The sequence below is a fragment of the Argiope bruennichi genome, chromosome 2 (genome assembly GCF_947563725.1).
Source record: "Argiope bruennichi chromosome 2, qqArgBrue1.1, whole genome shotgun sequence".
NCBI lineage: Eukaryota > Metazoa > Arthropoda > Arachnida > Araneae > Araneidae > Argiope > Argiope bruennichi.
In genome coordinates, this window is record NC_079152.1 from 79936827 (window position 1) to 79962862 (window position 26036).

Below are 26036 nucleotides of genomic sequence, written 5' to 3' on the forward strand. Positions count from 1 at the left end.
TTAAGACTGAACACACAAACAAAAAATAATAATAAAACCAATGATTACATAAAATAATTTAAAAAATGTAAATTAAAATGATATGGTTTAAATTGATTCCAAATATATCAATACACATTTGACAATACATTGGAACATTTGCTGAAAAAATATGAAAAGTATCGTCTTATTCTGAAGCACATAGAATCAATATTCGTTATTTCTGTCAATGTATTTGATGAAATTCTTAATCGGTAAGCCCATTCATTCGAAAATGCGTTATGTAGGAATTCAGGATGCATTAGTACAACAACACATAACTTATTTTTATTTAAAATAATTTTGCATAAAAAAGAGAAACGGGGAAAATTATAACTTATTTTAAATGCAGTATATTATATAGCATGTATAATTATTAATTTTAAGGATATCGAATTAATACTTAAAAATATACAGCATTTCTATGTCAGTAACTTATCGAAACGTGCCATTCTAGAATTTATAATATTTTATACATGAGGTTGAAAAAATCATTTAAGAAATCAAAAAAAAAAAAAAAAGTAAAATCAATTATTAAATATATCAAACTAAATCAAAATAATTTTTTGCTTATTTTGTAGTATTAATTGTTTAATTTAAATAATAGTGCTATAATGAAATAAAAGTTAGTTTTAGAGTTTTCAAAGGTCTCTGTCTTTACGGACCCTTATAATTTTTTCTTTATTTATGTGTAAGCATGAAATTTGAAATAGGTATATAAAGTAGGCACATAGGACTTTTTCTAATACGATATCCATTATTTTCATTTAACATTGAGCAGTCATAATTTTTATTTTGAGAACCTCTTGCAACGGCAAGATGTTGCTTAATCTGACAAAAATATTTCGAATAAAATAACCAATATTTGATGATAATGGGCAGCGCATGGACTACTTGGAGCATCAACTTTCGAACATAATCGTCATATGGTATTATTCAAGCCATCTGATCAGTAATAATGTTAAATTCTCTTATGCCATTCACTCTTTCCTCTTAATGGTTCATGAAAAGAAATTACAATGCCTTTAACAGTCCAAATACTTCTCTATTTCATGACTTGCAGTCATTTTTTTTTCTTTAAATACTGCAGGAACTTAGTGGAATAAAATATAAAATAATAAAATATTTAATATTTATAATTACCAACAGATTTCTTTAAAAATATAATTTTTTTTATTTGAGCAGTGAATTAAATGTTTTATTTCAGTAAAATTAGTTTTAATGAAAAGAAGAACTGTAGACAACTACTCCTAACCATCTTAAAGGCGCAAAGATAAAACTGAATGACCGGACAATCATGAAAGCATTGATAAGAATTAAGTTCCTAAGGGCCGTAGGCAGAAACGGCTCAACCTCTCCAGTAGGACATACGTCCCGCCTTCGTAGAGTAGTTATCCACACACCATTTGCGTATCCACATGTGAGACTGGAACCAACCACCACACCAGAAGCTTCTCATCGCCATGCCTGAGGCTCCCCCAGTGGGACTGATGTATAGAATAAATTTCCAGCACACAAATTACTATAGAATCATTATCAGCAAGTAATGAACACTTTCCTTTCCCGTATGAAATTACTTCAATATAAATATAATCTTTTGAATAAATGTGACGACTGATTTTCTTTGTGTGAAATTACTTTATTCTATAATTAGAATACGAAGAATAATATAATTTTACAAGATTAATCTCTCCGTTTCTGTTCATTAATTTTTCATAATCTGTAGAGCTTTTAATAGATCAGAAATAAATCGATCTTCAGTAATAAAATCTTTAATTGCAATAATTTATGCATTTCTATTATTAATTTCTCCAATAAACTTTTCAAAATCCTTAAACATACATCATTATACACAATTTATTTAGCAGAAAAATTAAATCTGTATTTGATTTGTTAATTTCGGCACTAATTTCTTACGCTTTCTCATTCTGGAATAAAAATAAATATTAATTGAAAATACTTTATATTGAAGCATGCAGAAAACCATTCATTTTTCAATTCAATTTCAATTTCACATTCATTTTTAGGTATAATTTAAAATTAAATTTATTAACAATTGACTGGGGACGTGCGGTCTGTGAGACCACAAGTGATGGATTTTCGGTCACCCCTATTTTATTTTCAGCTCAATTGAATTGATTGATACTGTAGCTTCTTGTTTTGTGACCTTCAATACACGTGCACTTTTTCAACCGATTTCATAGGATGCTTTTTAAAATAACTCAGTTATTTCTTTAAGCGTGGTCTCTAAGACCACACCCCCCTGTTTGCGTCCCAGCGATAAACAAGGCTTAGCAGATTGAGCTAAAACTTGGGCACCGAAATATCCAATCTATTATGAAGCAGTGCTCCAGACACTTTTAAATGAAGCAGAAAGTGATTTTAGTAATAAGAATAATTGTCCAGAAGAGTTTTTCGATGAAAGTTCGCGTTAACTGATTCTGATATGTATGTTCAAACATAATTAATTTTTCTAGTAATAATGTATTTTTGAAAATTTATAAATATATTAATATACTAAGATATACATAAATATACAGAATTTAGAAGTTAATTTTTATACTAGTTCTTTACTTGTATGTTTAAAATACTCTAAAAAACCCTGCTATGAAAGTCACACAGGCCGATAAAACAAGGGTCAATTTTACTCATTGCCAATTTTTTTATTTTTATTTTTCATATAATTGTTGAATTTTACTTTATATTATCTTCTATATACCTTCATATACTGTAAAAATAAATATGAATTAAAAAGCAAAAAGTAATATGTTTTTTTCAAAAATATTATTTATTATAACATGTAATTTGAGAAGAAAATGTATGTTCCAACGCATTTACGTTTTTCGATGCTAATATATTTTGAAAAATTTCTAAAACATATCTATATATCAAGAAAAATATCTGAAAAATATATTGACAGTTTTTCATGCTAATGCATTCATTAGAGAATTTAATTTCAGTGTAAATGAAATGCAGTCTCGTAGATCGCACCTCCCTTGTTAAGTCTTAAAATTTCACCTCCCTAGTTAAGGGTTAAAAGCATTTTTTTCTAAAAATTGTGTTCTATATAATTGCTAAATTTTAATTTTAATCAACATTACTAGCGTTCTATGGAATAGATTACATATTTATATTTAATAAGCAGCATTTTAGAAAAACAATATCCGATCAAAATCTTTTTAAAGATAAAATTTTACTTACTCTGCATTATTCATAAAAAGAGTAGTAATAAATTAAGGTTAAACAGAAAGATTTTTCCTCAGTGATTAAGTTTAATAATGAAGTTCTCAAGGGAAACATTCACTAATTAGGATAATTTTTTTCTCTTCAGAGAGTGATAAATTTTTATTGCGATTCGCTACTTTAAATCACGCTTTTTTTTGCCAATTTCGTCTAGTTTTGGGTTCAGAATTGCGACACTAATTTATTTCAGCACAATCTGATTAAATTTCCTTCATATCATTATTTTTTTCGCGTCTTTGTCGTAATTGAAACTGCAGCTGCGTTTTATTCCGAAGTTGATATTTCTCTTTCAGTTCTTGAGCCTTATCTCATTACTTCAATTAATTTATTTTAATTATTTTTCAGATAAGTTTCAACCTTTCAGACAATTCATAGGAGTGATGGGGAGCGTAGATTTTTTTTTCATGTAATTTCTTTATTAATGTATTTAAATTTTTATGAAGAGAAAATTACAGTAAATTACTTAAACATTTTTAGGAGAAAAAAATAGTGGAATAAAGTAACATCTAATCATCATATTAATTGTATTAATGTAGGATTAATTATTTTTATCATTCTGAGTTTTTAACGGTATAATAAGAAGAGATAATTAAATATGTGCAAATATAGAATGCCTAACTCATATAATTGGTAAACCGAGTAAGCAACAACCATGAATTAAATATCCAGGCTTGTTTAAATATGTAGGCGTTGCATAATGTTATACTCTTATAGTGATGGAAGTCGAAAAAAGATTAAAATAAGTTCTTGAGTTCATGAACGCGGAGATCAAAAGATCTAGCTTGGTTCAGACTAATTGAATCTACAATTCCTTCCATTATATATAACGACCCTTACATTTTGCTAAAGAAAAGCTGAAATTAGTTGTAGATAATTTTAGATTACTGTACTCTATTACGAATATTCATGGATACATATTTCGTTTATAAAGTTTTTATTAAATATGGCCGAATATCCTCTATACTTAACGAATACATATGTAATTACGAATACATATTAATTCTATACATATTACGAATATTGTCTATACTTCCAAAGTGTATAATTCAAAATCTCTTAAATAAAATTTTCTAATCCATCAAAGTAAACTCTGTGTTTTAAGGATAGATTTTTTAATTGACAAAATACAAAAATATTAGTTTCAATATTCGTGATTTGTTTCAGGACTGAATACTATAAAATTGTATGAAATAAAAATAGTTTGATATTAAGGCGTAGCTCTGATTTTCCTTGCGTATATTCATCAGGTATACTTCTATGCGTCGCTAGTTTGGAAATTATATATATATATATATTAGGAATCACTGATTTCTAACACATAATATTGAAACTCATCGGACATATTTCCAATATATTTCTGCAACACTTAATGGATATGATTCTAACAATATTTGCTATTTAGAAAAAGGATGTAAATTTGTGAGTTTCTTTTGAAAGACGATTTAAACTCATAGTTAGATAGATTATTAGTGAAATTTTAACGAATATGTGACGACTGCTAAAACAATGAATGAAAAATGAATTTTTTAAATCGTTTCCCTAATTCTTTCTCTCTCATTATACCTATTACGACATTTGAAATTACTTGAATGTAGAAAAAAAAGAAGAGATTCATCATTGAAAAATTCCTAAATGATGTAGAAATAAATTTTTAAATGATGTATCCAAGCATCTAACTCACACATATGTAGACATTTCTTTAAGCCATGTATTCATTAATTTAAATATACAATGATTAAAACAGTAGATATTTTCTTTTTCTTAATTGGTTCTAGTTGAGTAGTAACTGTATTAGGGAAGTAAGGTGGAAGGATAGATGTTTCCGAATCAAAATCCTAATGCTTTTGTTAGATTGAAACCTCATACCCAAGATCATTAAAATGACGATTTATCTCCGATGATCAGCGCAAATTAATATAAAGTTCTTTGCTAATTAACTGTTACTGGACAAGAAAAGATGCTAATAGCGGTAAAATATTTCATTCGCAATACTCTGCTATACATTCAATAGATTTTACGAAGTAACTCTACTTGCAGTTTTGAAGTATCAATATACTTCATTAGAGGCAGTGTCTTTTAGAACTAGGTTATATCTTCTTTCATAAACTAGAGAATTGAGCCAGGGTAAAATTACAAAGAATTTGATTCACAATTTTATCATCAACCCTGAGTCACACTAGTAAGAGTATTGACTAATCTGGACGTCATATTTATATGCATTTGACTCAGATGCACAACCAATATCTGTTTGAATTGGATTTTGAAATTAGAAAGGAAGAACTAAATTTACTTTTAGTAGCTGAATATTAAGTTGTTGAGATTCTCACTGGAATTTTACTATTTAGTAAATATTTATTCTAATCAAAACCGCCCTTTTAAATTTGAAAAGGCTTTTATTATATCAGCGTTTCTCAACCTTTCAGTATTCGTGGCCCAGTTTTCAATCATAATTTTCATCGCGCCCCCCGCTTACAATAAAATGTATACAACAATAATTTATACTGAGTATTTTGGATTCTGTTTTTAAATTATTTTTAACTAACTGCCAAAACAAGAGTAAAAGCGAGCAACGAGCCAACGTTGGCACCGTCCGCTTGCATTTTGGACAAGCGGACGGTGAACAGATGAAGCGAATGAAAGTGAAGAAAATTTAAATATTATATTTGAAATGAAATCCAAACAGGGAGATAACGTAAAAGAATATGAAAGTAGGAAAATTCGTAAATGAAAGTTAACCTAGACGGGGTGAGCTAAATTTAGAAATTGGGAATACATTTTTTCGAATAATAAAAGAAATAAAACAGAAGCATGACAAAACAAAAGTGAAAAAAAGTAATATTTGTGGAAGGGAATCCACACGACCGATGCCATCTCGAGCATGCGCGGAGCAAATGTTTTCTCATAGGAAGAAGGAAAATGTTCGATAACGCAAGTTTCAAGTCCAGCCAGTCTCATTCGAGTCGATCCTTTTATCACTATCGAATCTATCGTGAATGTTTATGTTATATATGTTTTCTTGTTAATTGCATCACACCATATTAAATATTCACGGCAGCAGATTTATGTAGACTCATGAATAAATTTTTAAGCGGAAGTAAGCGAGCATTAGACGATAGTCAAGCATCAACAAGTACACAGACGAGCTTGGTTCCGAAAATAAAATCAAGGAAATATTCTCAAGAATACTTAAATTTTTGGTTTACCAGTGCTGAAGTAAATGAAGAAAGGCCGCCTCTGTGTATCATTTGCTCAAAAATGTCAGCCGCAGATAGCATGAAACCTAACAAACTTAAACGACATTTGGAAACGCTGCATAGTGAGTACGTCAACAAACCCAGAGAATTCTTCGAATTAAAATTAAAATCACATAAAAAGCAAAAATCGTTTTTTAAAGATACTTTGTCTGTGAATACAAAAGCTTTAATTGCATCTTACAAAATCCATATAAAAAAGTCAGATGTAAAAAACCTCACACCATTGGTGAAGAGCTTATTTTGCCAGCAGCAATTAAGATTATAGAAACTATGTTTGGAGATAATTTTTCAAAACAGTTGCAGTTCATACCTCTTTCAAATGATACTGTTGCTCGTCGAATTGGTGATATAGCTGAAGACGTACAGTGTCAGCTTTTCTCGAAGTTGCGTGACAAATTGTTTTCAATACAGTTTGACGAAGCAACAGATAGTAATATAGATTCTCATTTAATTCCTATGTTCGAATTTGTGATAATATGTCAATAGTAGAAGAACTACTTTTCTGCAAACCAATAGACCTCAAAACATCAGCGCTCGCATTATTTGCTATTGTAAATGATTTTATGAACGAGGCAAACATAGAATGGAAAAATTGCGTCTGAATATGCACCGATGGTGCTCATTCAATGTCCGGAAAATTCCAAGATTTACAAGCACTTGTAAAACAAAACAGTGCACACATTGCATGATCCACAGAGAAGTTTCGCTTCGAAAGAAATGAGTCCTGGTTTGAATATTGTGTTAACTACGGTTTTAACCTTAGTAAATTATATAAAAATGGGATCCCTGAGATCAAGAATCTTTTCCGCATTTTGTAAAGACATGAGTTCAGTACATTCAGCTTTACTATTTTATTGGGAGGCAAGATGGTCATCACATGGGAAATTTTTACTACGTGTTTATGAATTTGTTAAAAGAAGAAATTGCCTTTTTCCTAGAAGAATACCGACAGGAGGCCGAGAATTTTCGCGATGGTTTATTTCTGATGAAATTGAGGTACTTGGTCGACACATTCGAGAAAATAAATAACTTGAATCTTCAACTCCAAAGAGCGAATACACAAAAGTACGAGTGATAAAGTTAATGCTTTTTGTAGAAAATTGAAATTGTGAAGCAGAAATTTAAAGCAAAAAACCTAATAATGTTTGCAAATGTGGATGAATGGACTGAAACTTTCAAGGCCGATGAAGAACATGTAAAAGTTGTTTTTGTAACCATTGAAAATCATTTAGCCATGTTGGCAAAAAATTTTAAGAGGTATTTTCATGCTGACGACAAACTGATAGCAAGTTACAAGTGGATTAGAGATCCATTTCATACGAATTCCGAAGGACTCTCAATTGATGAGGAAGAAAAATTCATAGACTTCACGACAAAAAGCGAAACTAAAAGACAGTTTAGTAATAAATCACTATTTGAATTTTGGGCAGGAGTAATGATTATTTTTCTGCACTAAAAACAAGGACATTTCACATTCTATTACCATTCAACATCCTACATTTGTGCAACTGGATTTTCTACTGTGGCTTCTTTGAAGACAAAATATAGAAACATAACTGAGAGTGGTTATTTCTAATACTAAGCCTTCCTTCGAAAACCTTTGCTCTGCCAGAGAGGCCCAAGGAAGTCACTAATAATTATTAAATTTGTTTTTAATTTAGTATGTTTTGATTAAGTAAGTTTTGATTTAGTAAGTTGTTATACTTTAATAATTTATTAAATATGTCGAAATGTATTTTGTTTTCTATGTGTATGTGTGCTTTCCTTTCAGTCAGTTAATCAATTTTTTTAAATAATATTTTCTTTTTGATATTCTCGCGCCCCCCTTCTAGCGTGCTCGCGCCCCCCTAGGGGGGGGCGCTCCACAGGTTGAGAATCGCTGTATTATATCATTTCTAAATTTATGCAAAACGACTTCTGAAAATGTAATTGTCTTTGATGACAATATGCAGATGCCTCTCAAATTTTCCAATTCTCAATTTTTGAACTTTCTTTTTGACTACTTCAGAAATTTATTAAATGTTCTCAGATAATTTTTTTCCTTTTTAATCATGTGATGATAAAGAAACTGGATGATATATTCGTCATCTCTTTCAATATTTGATTCTCTTGATATGAAAATAAAAATAAAAAAAACAATATTTTGAATTATAAATAATCGGTGAATGTTTAAATAATTGAAATGTTATATAAGTAATCAGAAACCAACATTAAATTCATTGAGGAACACTTATATAACTAATAAATAATGAGTCTTAACATTATGAATTTTCATTGTATGCTTCATTTTGAGATTTTATCTAAGAGAAGAATTTATATTTTATATTTCCAAGTAAAGAAGCATAACTAATTCCTTCATAGTACTCTTATGTTTGATTATTTATATAGAATAAGCTGAGATGTTCATTCATTATTATGAAATACATTAAAATAAAGTTCCCTACATTTATTGGTTGAAAGCTATTTCAAAGTGTTTATGATCTGCACTTTGTTTCAACAGTTATCTTCTATGGAATCCTTAATAAATAGAATTGAAATAAAAGCTCTTTATAAAAATATTTCCTTTCAAATATAAAAAATAAATATTAGAAGTAAAAAAAACAAGATGTAAGGGAAAAAAAAAAGGTACCATTAAAAGAAAGATATAATGATAATCATGGTGTCAGGAGAAAGGGATTTCTTTGTGTTTAGACTACCACATTGCTTTTTAATATGGATAATAGAAATAGATAAGCGATCATTTTGTCGGAATATTATGAAAGCTACTGATATCAGCTCTGTGCTGAAATAAGATTTCTCTTAGAATAAAGGAAAATAACTTTTCTTTAACATTTTATTTTTTTTCTGGAAAGACTGCTTCATTTCCCTATTTTTGAATGAAAAATAAAAATATAATATCTCACGATATTTGTTCATTAGTGTCAGTGAACAGTTTAATATCTATAATTTTGAGGGGTAATTCAGTGGATTTAATGATAATCATTCCATTCATTATATAATAACCCAAATGTTAGGCATGACTTTCTTGTTTTTTTCCTACAGAAAGATGTTTCATTTGACGCATTTAGATCTATACTTTATTGCATTTTACTAATGCCCTTCCATTAAGTTCGAAAGAAAATTCAGGGAAGATGATTTCTGAGGAATTTATTTAAATTTGTATAATTCCATTTTTTATCCTTATTTTTCTAAAGACATATTGAATAAACAATTCCTGTTTTCATTTCTAAGATTATATGTTTAACTTGATTCTAAGTGCTTAAAATGAGAAATGTTCTATGCAGAAAATAAACTATCAATGATATTAAATTTTATTTTTTTTACTTATAATGACATCGTATTAAAGGTTTTACTAAACATAGAATAACATTTGCATCCATCTAATTTAAATACACACGGATCGATATTGTAGGTTTTTCAATTTATACAAAATAATGTGTTTGAATTTTCTTTTAGATACACTATAATAGCAGGATGTAAACGATCTTACTCTATGCAACTCATTTTACTTCATATAATTTGAAAACATGAAACAAATATTTGAATGGAAGCAAATAGTAGGGATACATACAGTAAGGGATCCATTTAATAAACCATGCAACAATATTGTCCATACAATATGGAATATATATTTGTATTGAATCAAAATGCAAAATTTTCATAAGCAAGCATTAAGTACAATTGTCTTAAGTCTTTCTTATCAGATTTAGTTTTTTAAGAAAAATGTTTCAATATATAACAAGCATATTTAAAATTAACTTCAGAAAATATATTTGCACAAATAAAAGGCTTTGGATATTCTGCATAAATCTTAGGTTTAGAATTATTGATTCCTTCATTGTTGTTTCTCTTTTTTCAGTATAACCATCTTGCCATGGTGATGACCGACTACATAAATCAAGCTTTTACATATGTTTAACTATTTTTACGGATATAAATTAAGCTTACTTAACAGAAAAAAAAATGTTAGAATTTTTTTTATCAATTTCAATTAAATATTTAATAATATTACATTAAATTTATAAATTCATGTAATTGTTAAACAACGTTTAACGCTTCAAGATTTACGGACAAAAAGAGGAAAAGTATAAACATTATCTTTTTTTCCTCTTTTTGAAATCTGCTTATTATATCATGTTTATTTTGGAAAAGTTCAGCACTTAACTATGTAGGGCTTCTTCAATGTATTTACTTCTTTATCAATTCTTATTTATTATATTAATTTATGAAGCTTTTCGTTTTTTAATAAATTAAAAGAAATAAAGGTTTTCAGTTAGGAACTGAATAGCAGCTATAAAATTTAAATTTATTCAATTAAAATAGTGATTCTGGAATTCATCTGATACTTTACTTAAAAACGACACTATTTCTGTAATTGATTGCAGATTCCTTTAAAATATTAATAAATGATTCCCAATTGCTAATACCTTTTAATCAAATAATTTGTTTCATTTAAATATGCATATTTTGTTTGCTTTTAAAAGTTCCTATATATCAAAATCATTATAATATAAATTAACTTCGATTTTTTGTAAATATTCTAATGTATGGAATCCGTGGAAAAATAACAAATTTTTGTCAAATGAAGATTTTTCCTTTATTGCTGTTTACATCAAAAATCTTTACCTTTCTAGTTTTAATTTAAATGTTTTTCTCCTTCGAAATCACTATGGATTTTTGATTCCCCAGGTGAAAATGAATAACATATAATTTCTGATTTCTGAAGATTAACTATAGTTGAAAGGCATAGAAAATTAAATATCAAGATAATATATAAGCCTCCCAAAAGAATTTATCTGTAAGTGATCTATAAATTTCTGTTTGATGCATGCATTTTGTATCGTTCTTACATCCATATTTCAATTTATATCTAATGAGGGTAGAAATATCCAACGTTTACCCAGTATCCAAATTATTGAAAATATTTGAAAATTCATTTTCAGTAGTGATATATATAATTGTATGCATCAATAATTAATACAATTAATATTATATATCTATCAATAATGATTTATTATTCATAAGTTTCGAATTAAAGACACAAGTAAAAATTGTAGCTTGAAAATCAATAACAACAAAAAGAACCGAAATATGCAAATTTGATTTCTTTTGTAGATTATAGTTATTACATATTCTTACAAAAGTAAATTCATTTTAAAATTTGAAAATATTTAAGACAGTCTATTTATATGAAGATAATATTTAGTAAAAGAACAAAGTAACTCTATTCCTTGGAAAATTGTCCGCAAAATTATGTTTAAAAAGTATTAATTTTTAATTTTTTTTTTTTTTTAAATCTTGAATACAATTTTTTAAAACTTCATTCACAAGAACAGGAATCGTAAGATTTTTTCCTTAATTGTCAATACTTTTCTACAATTGAATAACGGATATTCATTCAGTTTTATCATATAAATAAAAATCAATATCTTATTATGCAAAAGAAATTTACTTACAAAAGCTGCAAAGCATTTTCAGAAACTATTTTTAGTCACTTAGAAGACTGTGAATCTTCTGTATTTTCTCAATCTTCTAGCCAGTAATGATGGATATTATTGAATCAATTAATATAATTCTCTAGCACTGTTTCCGTTATGGAATAATTATATTTCAATTGACTGATACGCTGATTTATTAAAGCAATAACAGAAATAATTTTTTAAACAGAAATATATCTCAAATTCTGATATTTAAGAACAATTAAATAACAGATTACACTGAAGATAATAGATAATAATGAAAAATATAAAGAATGAGTTTTAAATTCTTTTATACATTACAAGAAAATTCCCCCATTTTTCACATCTGCTTTTTAAATTTGATTTAGAAAAAGAAACCTGTTATGTTTGTGAAAAGAAATTCTTATACTTATTTGTTCTACTTATCATCAAATATTCAGGTTTTCACATTTTGCTATCAAACATTTCCAATTTTTAATTCTCACTGTCCTAAAAGTTATTCACCAATTTTTCTATGTATTAGCTTAAAACGTGGACATAAAAACAAAATAAAGTATCAAAAATTTTAAAATAAACATACGAAGAATCAAATGGAATTTTTGGGGCTTTTAATAGTATAAAATAAATTCAATGTAAAATTAAATTCATTATTTTTTAATTTCCAAACATTTTACTCAATTCGAATTCGCATGGAATTGGATGATTTTTTTCATTTATTTTTTTCAATTTCAGGAAGTATAATGTTTATTATGATCTTAAAGATGGAAATCTGTGATTAGTTGAAAATGAATTTTTGGTTTATTGAAGTCAATATTTGCATAAAGTGCAATATATTTCTACAACAGTACTATAATGTACAATTTTATAAAGGACAAACAAATACTACTAAGATCTAAAAGAAATTATTAATAAAATCGGGAAACACAAATGTACCAATAATTTTATTGAATTATAAAAAAAGTGTTTCAGTGGTTGTGTTACAAAACTCATCAATAATATGGTCATTCGCCTTTTTTTTTGAAAATTAACAAATAAAGAAACTAAAAAATAAAATTTTATGGAAGATTAGAACCTTAAATTTCATGGCATGAAAAAGATTTATTAGAAGTATAATTATATGCATCCAAAATAGACAATTTACATAAAACAGTTCCTATTTGATCCAGACCTTCCATTCAATAAATATAGAACTACAAAGAAACAATACGAATACCCTTCGGAAATATTATTTTGAGGAATTCCTCAAAATAATGTTCATCTTTCTCTTCAAATCAAAGTCTAAATATAGGTGTCCATTCTGATTGCCAAAACAAATTCCATATGTTTATAAGAAAAATAATGGGATTTTGAAAACTTTTTTAATAAAGAGTGTTTTAAAAGAATTCACTCACTTAAAATATTAGAAGGAATTTATAAATTCTATTAAACTTAATTATAGTTAAACATCATGAGCAAAAAACAAAATCGTTCGCATTCTCCATTCAAAATATTTTCAAAAAAATGTCTGTCAAATAGTTGTTAACAAAAAAAAAATTATAATGTTTTGTATGATATTTTCTACACAAAATAAAATTTCTTTCCTTGAAATCTATTTTTAATACACTCAAAAATATCAGAATTTTAAGCTGATGTATGAATATTAAATCTTCATTCTTTATACTTTTTCTTTTGATTCTCAGTTTTTTTTTTTCATTCTTACATATGTAAAATAAAACTGGAATAAGATGTTTTTTTGTCTTTTTTTTAATTTCATAAACTGTTCTGTTCTCATGTCAAAATTCAAAAAATGTAATCTTTCGAATTATTTTTCACTAGGGTACCAAAAGTACATTTTCTTTGAAATTTTTTCCAGTTGAAAAGAATAGATTTTAAATTTGAATATGAGATTCGAAATTATTTCGAATTTCAATCTATTCTTCACATATTGAAAAGTATTTCCGAAATAGTTACTTGAATGAAAGACTCTGAAACAAAGGGGAAATCATATTCATACATTTTGTGATTTAAAATTAAGCTATATCAACTCTTTCATTTGAATGAAGTTTGGATTGATAGATGTGACATTCGTTGAAAATATTCGCTTTATCTTTCAAATGCAAAACATAAGCATAAGCTCCAATTTAGCCATTTATTTATGGCATTCTTTTTTAATTTATAAATTGATTAGGTCATATTTTATTGAATATTTAATAATTATAAATAATTTTAGGTGATCATAGTTAATAAACATACATTTTTATTATTTTGATGATTATTTTTTAACATTTAATCTAAAATAAATAAAACACGCTTTCCTTAAGAAAGTCAATTTATGAAGCACTACATCATCACATGTACGGAGAAAAGAATTTATTTTTAAAGTTTTCTGCATCATTTTTACATGATAATAATAATATATTGGCATGTTAAATTAACTTTCCACCATAACACTTATGCGATGTAACATGTATGATTTTTTTTTAATTCAAAACCTTCTACACGGCATGCTATTGGACATATAACTACCGAATTTGTACATACTTTTTAAATAATTAAGTAATTAATACTTTTTAAGTAATTAATTAATACCATTAAGAAAAAAATGCAAGTTAGTAATAACTGGTGTTTACAAAATATAAGTAATAGCAAATTCATCTATCGGAAGTAAGGCAGACACTGAATAGGAAGTTGTAGAATTATGATAAATAAATTAATATAAATAAATTAATATAAACTATTAAAAACGCTTAAGAAATCTCAGGAAGAAATAGGATCTTCCTGCACCCAGTCAGTTTCATTTTTCTTTTAAACTGAAACTGATATTTTGTTTGTTTGAGTCAAGCTTATGACAATGTTATCGCAAAAAAATGATTTTTGAACCACTTTCAAACTCAGAAAATAGGTTTTTCAATAATTTCAATTTTGTGACCAATTTTTAAAAAATACCAATGAATTTTTAAAAATATTTTAAGTATATTTCAAAGCATTATTGCAGTTACCAAATGTATAATCGTCCGCTTGTTTGATTTTAAGTTATACAATTATAATAAAATTCTCGTTTTACTGAAAAATTTCGAAATTCGTTATATTTATTCTCGTTATAGAATATAGATTTAAATATCCAAAAGCGTTTTAATTTTGTTTTTACGCTTATTCTAAAGAACTTTATAATTACTAATATAATAAATAGTTATAAAAAATTAATTATAAATAAATAACAAAATAAATAAATCAATTTTTGAAATCGCACGTGGGCATTTAAAAAGAAATGAAATTGTAAACAATTGATTTGAAACTACAAGGAGCCGTTAGAAAAAATTAACATTCTTGGGAGCACTTAAAATTTTTGAAGAATCACTTGCAAAGCGAGGATTTCATTGAGAGCATATTGTAGATAAAAATTCCAAAAACCGATTATGATAATGATATTTGTAAGAATACGGCAGTCTTAAAATAAGAAATATATAAAAGAAAGGAACACACTATAGCTGATAAAATTAAATAAGAATACTTAGAGTTAAGAGTAGAGTCATCAATAAACTTATAAACAATTTAAAATATTATTATGAAATTATTACCCTTAATAATGTACTGGAAGACAGAAAAATATGCAATTTATTCTTATAGCGAAATTCTTCCTTCTTGTAGCAATCAAACAAATACATAAGGAGTAAATAGTACAACATGGTGATTAACGTGATATCCAAAAATACTTCAAAGTTCCTTCAAATTCCACTAAATAAATCCACACTGCTTAGAACTTTGCAATAAAAATTTGCTAATGGATGCATGGTCTTACAGAACCGTTATTCAGTTTTAACAACCTCTAATATATTATTTTGCCCAAAGGAGCTTCAGAAGAAAATATTAAGGAGAACATATTGCAGCGATGTTATTTAATTAATGCTCTAAGGATATATAATTAATTCTCGTGTATTTTGAAATATCATTTGAACCATTAATACTTAAAAACTATATGTTAGTTACTTTGTATTCTCAAAGAATAGATATAGAGACGTTAGTCATTGTCGAGTGGAATATTTCTCAAAAGTACTGTATAAAACTAAAAGAAAATAAATTTAGATTAAAACAAGCAGTACAGTGTTTGACCCCCAAATATGGTGAGTTTTAACATTCTAAAGTGATTATTAATTTTTTCTGTTTTATTAATTAAATATCTATTAAATTATATAGATGCTTTTTCTGAAAAGCAATGGTTATATTTTTATGGTAAATAACCTTTTGTAAAATGTTTATAAGATGCTGAAAGGAAATTTTGTCAAAATATTTTTCTTGATTTTAATTATGAACTAGAATAAATCAACCCTTTTGATTATTATATATTTATTTAAATTTTTAGTGAAATAATATTTTTTAAAAATTAGTTTTCCAATAAATTTCAGAATATTTCCAATATTTATATTTAATGGAAATCATAACATAACTAAATATATTAATTTATTTCTTATATATTAATTTATACATGGTTTAAAAGTATTTGAAATTTATTCATTATTCTTATAATGGATATATTTCATTGAAATATTTGTCAGAATCGTTAACTATAATAAAATGTATATAAGAATTGCTTATGATTTCAAAGTTAATATGCCTTTTATTTTAATTGATAGTTTAATTCCTCATTGTAATTCATAATATATTTGTTTGATTAAAAATGTTTACATTAAAAAAGAATCTTTAAAAACAGGAATATACCTTAAATGCAATTTTTTTTTCAATTTTCTCTTCTTTATACTTGAGAATAAATTATAAAATTTATAATAAGCATGCCAAGCCTAATATATTTTCATATTGCGTTATTTAGAACTATTAGTCTCATTTAATTTATTTTGTATGATTAATTGTAGTCTGAGTATCATATGGTAATAGAGTCCCAGCATACGGTGCAGTGAAATATTAGATGTTCATGTTCGGTTGTTAGGTAAAATAGTTACGAAATTTGCGAGTTAAATCATTTGTAATAAAAATATTGAAAATAATTACTCAGAAATTATACATTCAATTATTAATGCTATTGCTTACATATAGCAAATGTTCTTATACAGAAATATTGCAATTTTTAAAAAAATCATTATAGGATGTTTGGCATTATTGAGATTTTAATAAACGAAAAATTGCTATATTTTATAATGAAAGTTAAATTCAGCTAAAATTGATGAATTAAAAATGTAATTTAGTAAAGATTCGCTTTTACAAAATATAAATAGCTTTCATACTAACAAATTAATATACAGAAAATAAGGTAAGCATTAAATAGACTAATAAAAATTGAAAAGCTAGTTTGACTTTCATTTCTAAATAAGATGCTATTTATGAAGATTTAATTTTATTATTATGAAGATTAGATTTTATTAATTTTATTGGAAGTTATTACATTTCATTGTGATGTTATTTTCAAAGTAATAAAATTTATAATAACCCCAATATCTTATTTTTTTAAAAATATTTTTAAAACACTTGTAAATTTGCTGTAAAATAAATAATGCATGGTGAAACAACATATGGCACTTTTCTAAATTTCCAGTTCTCTATTCTTTCCTTTTTTGGCATGCTTAGTTAGTTTCAAAATAACAAAAAAAAATCTGTTTATAAAAGTATTTAAATGAATAATAATGGATATATAACTTTTTGTGATTAAATAATATTTTTAAGGAGGAACAAATTATTACTGGCATGTCAAAATTAAAACCTTGGGTCATTCTGGGCAATGATATCTGATCTAACAGGTTTTGGATAAAAATTTCAAAGTTTTCACTCATTTTTAATATTTTTTAACTACACATAATGATACATTGCATGAAATGCAATGTTCAAAGATGATCGCTTGTTAATCTCGTGTCACTGAATTTTATCCTTATTGATGAAACTGGCAGATGTTTATAATCCACGGTCATTTATTTACTAAGAAATAATCAAAGCGCGTGACATTTCATTCTTATCAGTAAAGAAGGAGGGGGGGGGGGTACTAATAGAATGAAAAAGGAACAAGGTCAATTTTTTTGAAGATTCTTTATTTCAAATAAAGTTCTTATAATCGAGAATATCAAATATTTACATAAAATCAAGAGTATCATTATTTAAATATTATCAAGGGCATCATATTTTTAAAGTACATGAAATTTGTCAGATCTCACATTATTGATACTGAAAAATGTAGATTTATTATCAGGGACATTTAAATTGCCACCTGTGACAAGATTATAGCCCTATAATGCTCTGTTTCTTGACAATATTTTTAAAAAATGCAGAGTTTGGCGTCATATTTTTATAATAGTTTCGTTCATGGTTTTAACTATATGAATAGTATATGCATAATGCACAACTTAAACTTCAATATTCAAACTTTAGAATATCAAAATCTATCTGATTTAAAAGATTAGTGCCAAAAAATGACTGACAATAAACTGAATAAATCTCATATAAGATTAAAAGCCACCCGTGTTCACCTTGAATTATTTATGAAATAGTTATTAGAAAAAGATTTTTCTGCAAGACAGCAATAAATTATCTTAAAGATGATATTGATATTTTATGAAAAAAAATAATTTTGCCTTAAAACGTGCCCGTTTTTAGCACTTCTTTTGGAATAAATATGCTATTACAGAGATCTCTTATTTAAGTCAGATAAAATGCAATCTTTTACATCGCTTGTGCTTAAATAAAGCTTAATCTTAGATTTGGGATGATTTATTACATATTATGCAGATATTAACTGCGGAACTCACCTTAAAAGCGCCAATTTATCTACTTTCATCTCTATATTATGACATGTAAACACAACAAGTAATTCAAAGAATCAACATTTTTATTCAATTTTCTACAAAGTGTTTTTTATGGTAATTTAAATGAAATATTTTGACATTTTTTGAACGCTTAATAAATCTGATTCCAACTTAAGTAAATTTAATGGATACAACGAAAAGTACATAAATGGTTTATCAAACACCGCCAATATAACAAAGAAGTATTGTATGATAAAATAAGTTTAAAAAGTCTTTAAAATTTCTATTTAACGTTTCTTTTATATTTTACTTCCTCTTTGACGGGATCTTTTGAGTATCTAATACAAAAAGATGGTAGAAATTATCCTTCCAAACTCTCGTCATCTTTGCATAATTTGGTAATCTAGAGATAGTAAACATCAGTTTATATTTTTCTGCAATTTAGGGGAGATAGTCTTTTAAGTTTCTGAGAATATCATTCTTTATATTATAAGACGATGTCATTTGCCCGCCTATTCTTTAGCATGCCATTTTATTATGATCAGCAAATATGGTAATAAATATTTCACAATCTATTATGCAGTTTATTAGAGTTTAAATAATGAATGGAATTTCACAATGATTTGCAATTAATATGGAATTAATTATAATTTCATTAATATTGCTAAAAAAATGTGCATTAATTTTAGTTTCTAAGATTGTCATCCTGATTTTAAAGGAACGCTAGAGCTATTTTGTGAGAGACGCTTGTAAGTTTGAACCGCGGACAGCTAAGGAAGACGACACCTTAATTGGTTCCTCTACTCCAAGCTTCCACACCACATTAGTAGGAGGATAATAAATCCAGACGAATTTAAAAGCATCAGATCCACTTACATGTTGTATCATTCAGGGAATCTCGATCCTGGAAATTAAGACCTTGCCATTAGGCCACCGTGGCATGGCTCTTGAATGCCGAAAATAATTTATATAAACACTGATTTCTGAAACTTAGGTGAAATAACGGCGTTGAGAAATTCATCCTTCTGAAAATTTAAAGGAACAGGCGTTCCACTGGTCCATACAAATTTTCGGCATAAAAACAAGAGTCATCAAAATTTTTTGGTAATTTGATTCTTCTAAATTACCATTTTTACATTTTTCTATAACTTTTATTTTACGTAAATTTCATGGAGCATCTTTCAGAAATAGAAATATAGTTATGCAGTTCAAAACGATTATTGCGGTGAACATAACTGTTTTACAAAAAATAATATAATCACTAAGCGCCGTCGTATTTTCGGATTAAAATAACTTGAGTTTTCTTTAATATTGTCATCTTGAAATGAATTTTTTTTTCTGAGAAATGATTATTATTTGTTTAAAAATATTTTATTAATAAGTGTTACTTTAAAGATTTTATCTTCAAATGCGTTTTGATTTTTTTTTTTGAATAATGTGCTTACCCTATATAACATTAATATGCTATTTATTAACAAGGAGAAGTAAGCAATGCAATCTTTACCCTTTTTTTTTTAATTTGGAATTCCAAATGTTTTCTGATTTAATGTTTTGTTAGATTAATTATATGACATGTGCACAACTTCATTTATTAGTTGTTAAATATATATTTTAATGAAACACCGTTATTACAAATATTGTAATGAAATGCTTTTCAATAAGCGCATTTATATCTTATCTGTTATAATTTACTAACTTATTAAATAGAATTGTTTCCTCACATATAATTCGGATGTTCTATAGTTTTTAAATTGCAGTCACAACTTAAAAACCATGTTTAAATTATGCTAAACAGATACCAATATATTAATATATATTTATTATTTTAGAAGTTTTGGAAGTTTAGCAATGGTTTTGCTTTATTTAGAAAGTCAGTAAAGTACCTTAAGAATAGTTTTTTTCGTAAACAACCATTATTCTCAGTGGGACCTAAATTTCTAATTAACGCACACAAAAAATATTCTTGATTATTTTTAACCACATTCAAGTATTTTAACGCAGATAATTTATTTTTGATGTAATATTTGACATTTGTTGAATCCTTGTCACTTATCTCCTAGAAATTAAAAGTTAAAGAACAAATCGCTGATGTGGAAGAGTAACAGTTCTTCACTAACCGAATCAGAATTCAAAGGAAATGTTTTTATGTAACTTGTGATGTTTACTTGCGTTTTTTTTTTTTTTTTTTGTTGTTGTTATTTTATCGCATTGGAATATTTAAGATATTGTTACGAAATTTCCGGGTTTGTTTGGATAGTGGAAGTTATATTGTTTTGAGAATACTCAATCAACAGGCGGCAGTAGAAAAAAAAAATAACGACGTTTATTTACACGAAGACACACAGGACAGCACAAAGACGACAACTATATACAGCTCAGAGAAGACATTTATCTTCAGCCGAGACGAGTACACAACAAAACTCTATTGCAGATAGAAGCGCACAGCTTAGTTCAGAACTAGCTTGACTCCGTCGCTGCTCCGCTAATCTCTGGAAGACTCCTTCTTCACCGTCGATTCCGACTACTCCGGCAGCTGCAGCCTCCTTTTATAGGTCTCAGGAGGCGAGGCCAGAAGCCTCGAAAGCCAACCAGGAACTTTCGAGGCGTATCTCAGTTCCTAATGGACGGATCGTGAAAATTCTTGATGTTTCGGGTATAATCTATTTTGGCGCCAAAGTCGCCAAGTTTGTCGCCAAACTCTGGGATTTCCGACGCGACACCCGAACTCCGTCCAATACCGATGTCTGTAAAACGGTCTTTCTGAGGAAGGAACCAACTATGCTGGGAAGCAGCATTACAGATTCGTGACAATATTACGATATTTTCAGTTAATACTGCTTTATTGATCTATCCTCACATTTTTAAATATTTTGTTTTTTAAAGAAGTAATTTAATAATATAATCTATATATTTAAAATAATTTAATAATCAGAGGGCCATTCCTATTGTCTGAAAATCAAGTTCGATTTTGATATGTTTCTCATTTATAAAGTTTCTTAATGGTGATCTGTTACACCAACATTTCTCATATATTAAGAAATATCGAAAAAATATGTTTATCGTATGGAATTCCCAATCTACAACCACTGTACCGATTTTGTCAATTTTTATTTCATATGATGACTCAAGATCTATATATACCCATCAATAGTCGACCGTCCTCACTACTCTTCAGTTATTAATATACTCCAATTTTTAACAATTAGAACGCATTTCCCAATTAACTTTTTCATTTCACAAATATGATTTATTTATCAATTTGTGCGTTAAATGTAATTTAAAATAAAACTTTCTTTTGTTGATATATGACATGATTTATGGAGGTTATTTGATATAATTAAATTAATTTTCCGAATATGATTGTTGAACAATTGAATATGATTTGCCGAAGGCTGCTAGTTTGATAAAAATTTTCAAAAAGTATTAAACAGTGTAACGTTTTCAAAATAACGGTTATTTTGATATATTATTTGATAGAAATTTTATCTAAAGGTATGGTAAAAATAAATTATACATTAAAATCAGTTAATAGTTTAGAAATTTTTTTAAGGTAAATAATAAGGAAGAATTTTTAAAGTTAACAGATAGAAATTTTTTTATTAAGACTTATCAAAATAATAATTTGTTTTTTCTGTCATTTATATTACAACAAATATATTTTATTAAATATATAATATAGCTCGAATCAATGCATTTGTTAAGGATAATTAATGAGCGTCTGCTTAGAAATCATTAATATAAAAATATAATTTTTTCGCTGATTTTTCAATTTTTTATTTGAATATGTAATATGATAACGTTATATTACTAAATTATAAGATGTTTAAAAAAACTACAAAAAATGTGCTTATTAGTTAATGAGGATAAATAATATTTATGAAATTACCTCAACGTTTTTGCTAGAAATAGGGAGTTGAATTTCTCAAGATTTTATTCTTTATATAAAAGATTAAAACCTAGCTATTATTTAGAAGTTGAAATTTTATTTAACTAGCAAAACATATTTTGGATTGTTATGTAGAAATATGAATTTTTATAACATAGAATTCTTATGACTTTATAGCAGAAAGTTTCTCCGTTTTATACAATTGAGCGTTATTGCAGTAAGATAACAAAGAAATAAAGCATTGGTTAAAAAAGAGTTCTAGATGAGAGATAATCTTGAATTCTATCACATTATTTTCTAGTAATATGAAGGATCCACTAATGATATCATTTAATTTGTTTGTATCTAAATATATCTGATTAAACTGTTTCAAATTCCTACAAGTTCAAAATGCACTTACAAAAAAAATATCGCATCAGCCTCAATATATGATAGATCAATTAAACAGCATTCAGATGTGGTAGATGTGATAAAAATGTGATTCATTGAAGTTTCGTTCTGTGAATTCTAGTGAATCATTTAAGTCGTATCTGTTGTCTATATATGTTTGATTCTTGTTAAAATATACATCATATGCGATTATTCACAGCATAGTAAAGATGAGACAAATATTGAATATTATGAGGATCTCGAGATGAATGGCTGTTCAAATTTCACAAACACTAGTTATAAGTTTTATTTTAATATTATATTTGCTACGGAAAATGTTCAATTACTTGAACTATATTTAACCATTTTTCTCGATTTTAAAAATCTACCCTATTTTAAAAATATGTCACTGCCCTCAATTTTCCCATTGCGCTTTAATTACATAAATTCAGCTTGAAAAATAAAATATTTTAAATTCTAATTTGAAATAAAATATTAAGACTAATAAATTACTGCTATTTTGGTCATTTTTCTGTCAATTTTAAAATGAATGACTCATCAATCAATTTTTAAATGAAAATGAATTCTCGGGTAATATATATTATATATGGACACATGATATTTTAACATTTTCAATTTATCAATAATAATAAAAAGACACCAGATATATTAGCTATAAATTAATTAACATTGAATACAAATATTAAATTAATTAAAAATAATACGCTAGCTTTCAAAAGATGAATATAATTTGGTATTTCATACTATGCCTTATTTTCCAAATTTTATGTCCTATGTACAAAATGTCTATCGTCTCAATATTAAAGGACATGTTTTCTCGTTCAATGCACCATCGTTTTGCTTTTAAAACAAAAATGTAAATTTAACATATATTTTATCATACATTGTTTCATCTTCGCTATATCGTAAAAGATACAAATAAATTACAAGCATATTCAAGTTTTTCGCATACTTGAAAGAAAAAAAAATGAAATAATGAAAAATTTAAATATCTGTAATCAATACTACATGTACTATGAAGAATTTTTATTACAATACTAATAATTTGTATTTTACTCAAGATGTGCCAAAACTCGATACTTGCGATCACTCATTATCTGACAATATAATTAGTTCGTTACTTTAAATAATTTTTGATATTTTAGGCGTTATATTAAAAAGAACATTTGCATAATTGATTGAGATTTAGCTTAATATATTATACTGCTTTTCATCTAATTTCAAGTTCTCTGCTTCAGATTAGGCCAAATTTACATCAAAACCAAAAGACAAAAAAGAGAAAAAAAGGCTTAAGGTCGCATTTTTCTAGATAACTTACTTTAAAGTATCAAAACCGTTGAATTTAATTTGTAAGGAAAACTAATATTTAAAAAAAATCGGAAATTAAAGCTATTTCTGAATGATTACAGGATATTACAGGATTACTGGAAACGGAAACATTCTAAGTGAAGTAAAAGAAAATAATTAAAAGTTATTTCACCATCTTCAGTTTCTATTCAAGGCAATGTTTCCAATAGCATTGTTACAACTCATTACTAGTTACCAAATGGTTCATCGAATTGATCGAATTAATTGAATTTTCTCGCGAATATTTTTGATGTTAAGGTAAATCTCTTGACACTCGTTTGTGTGTGCAGTGTTCAAAATTTTTAAATTCATGATCGCTGTATTCGATATATCAAAAAATGAATTTTTTTATTCATTTTTTGATGTGTTGATTTAGAATTTGTCAATTCTAAATCAACACTTTTTTGCATAAAATGTGTTGATTTAGAATTGACAATATATTGACAATATATATATATATATATATATATATATATATATATATATATATATATATATATATATATATATTAATTTATAAGTTTTAAAATATTAACAATTTCATAAACTGTGAATATTTTTTGTTTCACAAACTATTAGTTTTTTTTCTCTTAAAACGAACTTTAAATCATTTTAATTTAACACAAAACAGGTTAAGAAAAAGTTATTTCATTGAGTGATTAAAGAAGAAATAAGGAGAGATTGTTCAATATATCGAGCAAAAATTAATTATTTCATAACAGATTGTCAAATAAATTCATCTGAATTCCGAATCATATAAATAGAATCACAGCATTATGTCAGAATTTTATTAAAAATCATTATCAGTTGAGCTGAAATCAAATTCTTCTAATAATAAACGAAATTAATTGTTTCAAGCATTTAATTTTGCTGAAGAAAGGCTACATTCCTTTACTTTTCAAAGAATAGTTATTTTTCCAGCATATTATAGAAATGGTATTATATCAATTATTTTTATTGAGAGAAATACCTCAAATGTTAATGGCAATCCTTTTTATTCTATATATAACTGTTTAAACCAATGTATGATTTTCTTAATTTCTGTTGGAAAGGAATGTTTCTCTTTTGATGAAATTAGTTTATTCTTTATCTTGTTTCTATTAACGACGCAGAATTAAACTGAAAAATTATTGAAAAACATTCTTGATATATTCATTCAAATTTAAATCAATTATTTGAATTTGTAATTAGTAAAATTAAATTGAGCTATTAATATAGGGTTTAATTTCCTTTCATTTTTAAAATTATTTATTTATTTTGCTTTTGACGTGCTTATTGATGATCATTTTTCTATATAAAAATACATTAACATTGAGTTCAGCATAAAAACATTTTCAATAAAATTCCATCTATCTTCTTGTAGTCTTTTATAAGATTAATATCTAACATTTTATTTAGGCAGTATGAATTGTGCAAAATAAGAAATCGACTGTCGTTTCTTCCAGTCCTTTCTTTATAAGGCTCATGGCTCCGTATTTATTTCAATTCAATTTCATCTCAAAAAACATTTATAAACACGTTTTTCACCCCTAGAGTTTCTTCTTATAAAAGAACTAGTTCAGATGGACCAATGGGAATGATTTCAAAATATTCATAAACTTGCAAAAGTGTCTGCAGTATTTTTCCATATCATAATCGATTTGGTTTTCCAAAGATCTTACATTTCAATTTTCAGCACGTCTCAGGTATTTTTTATTGTCTGTGACAGACTTTTCAT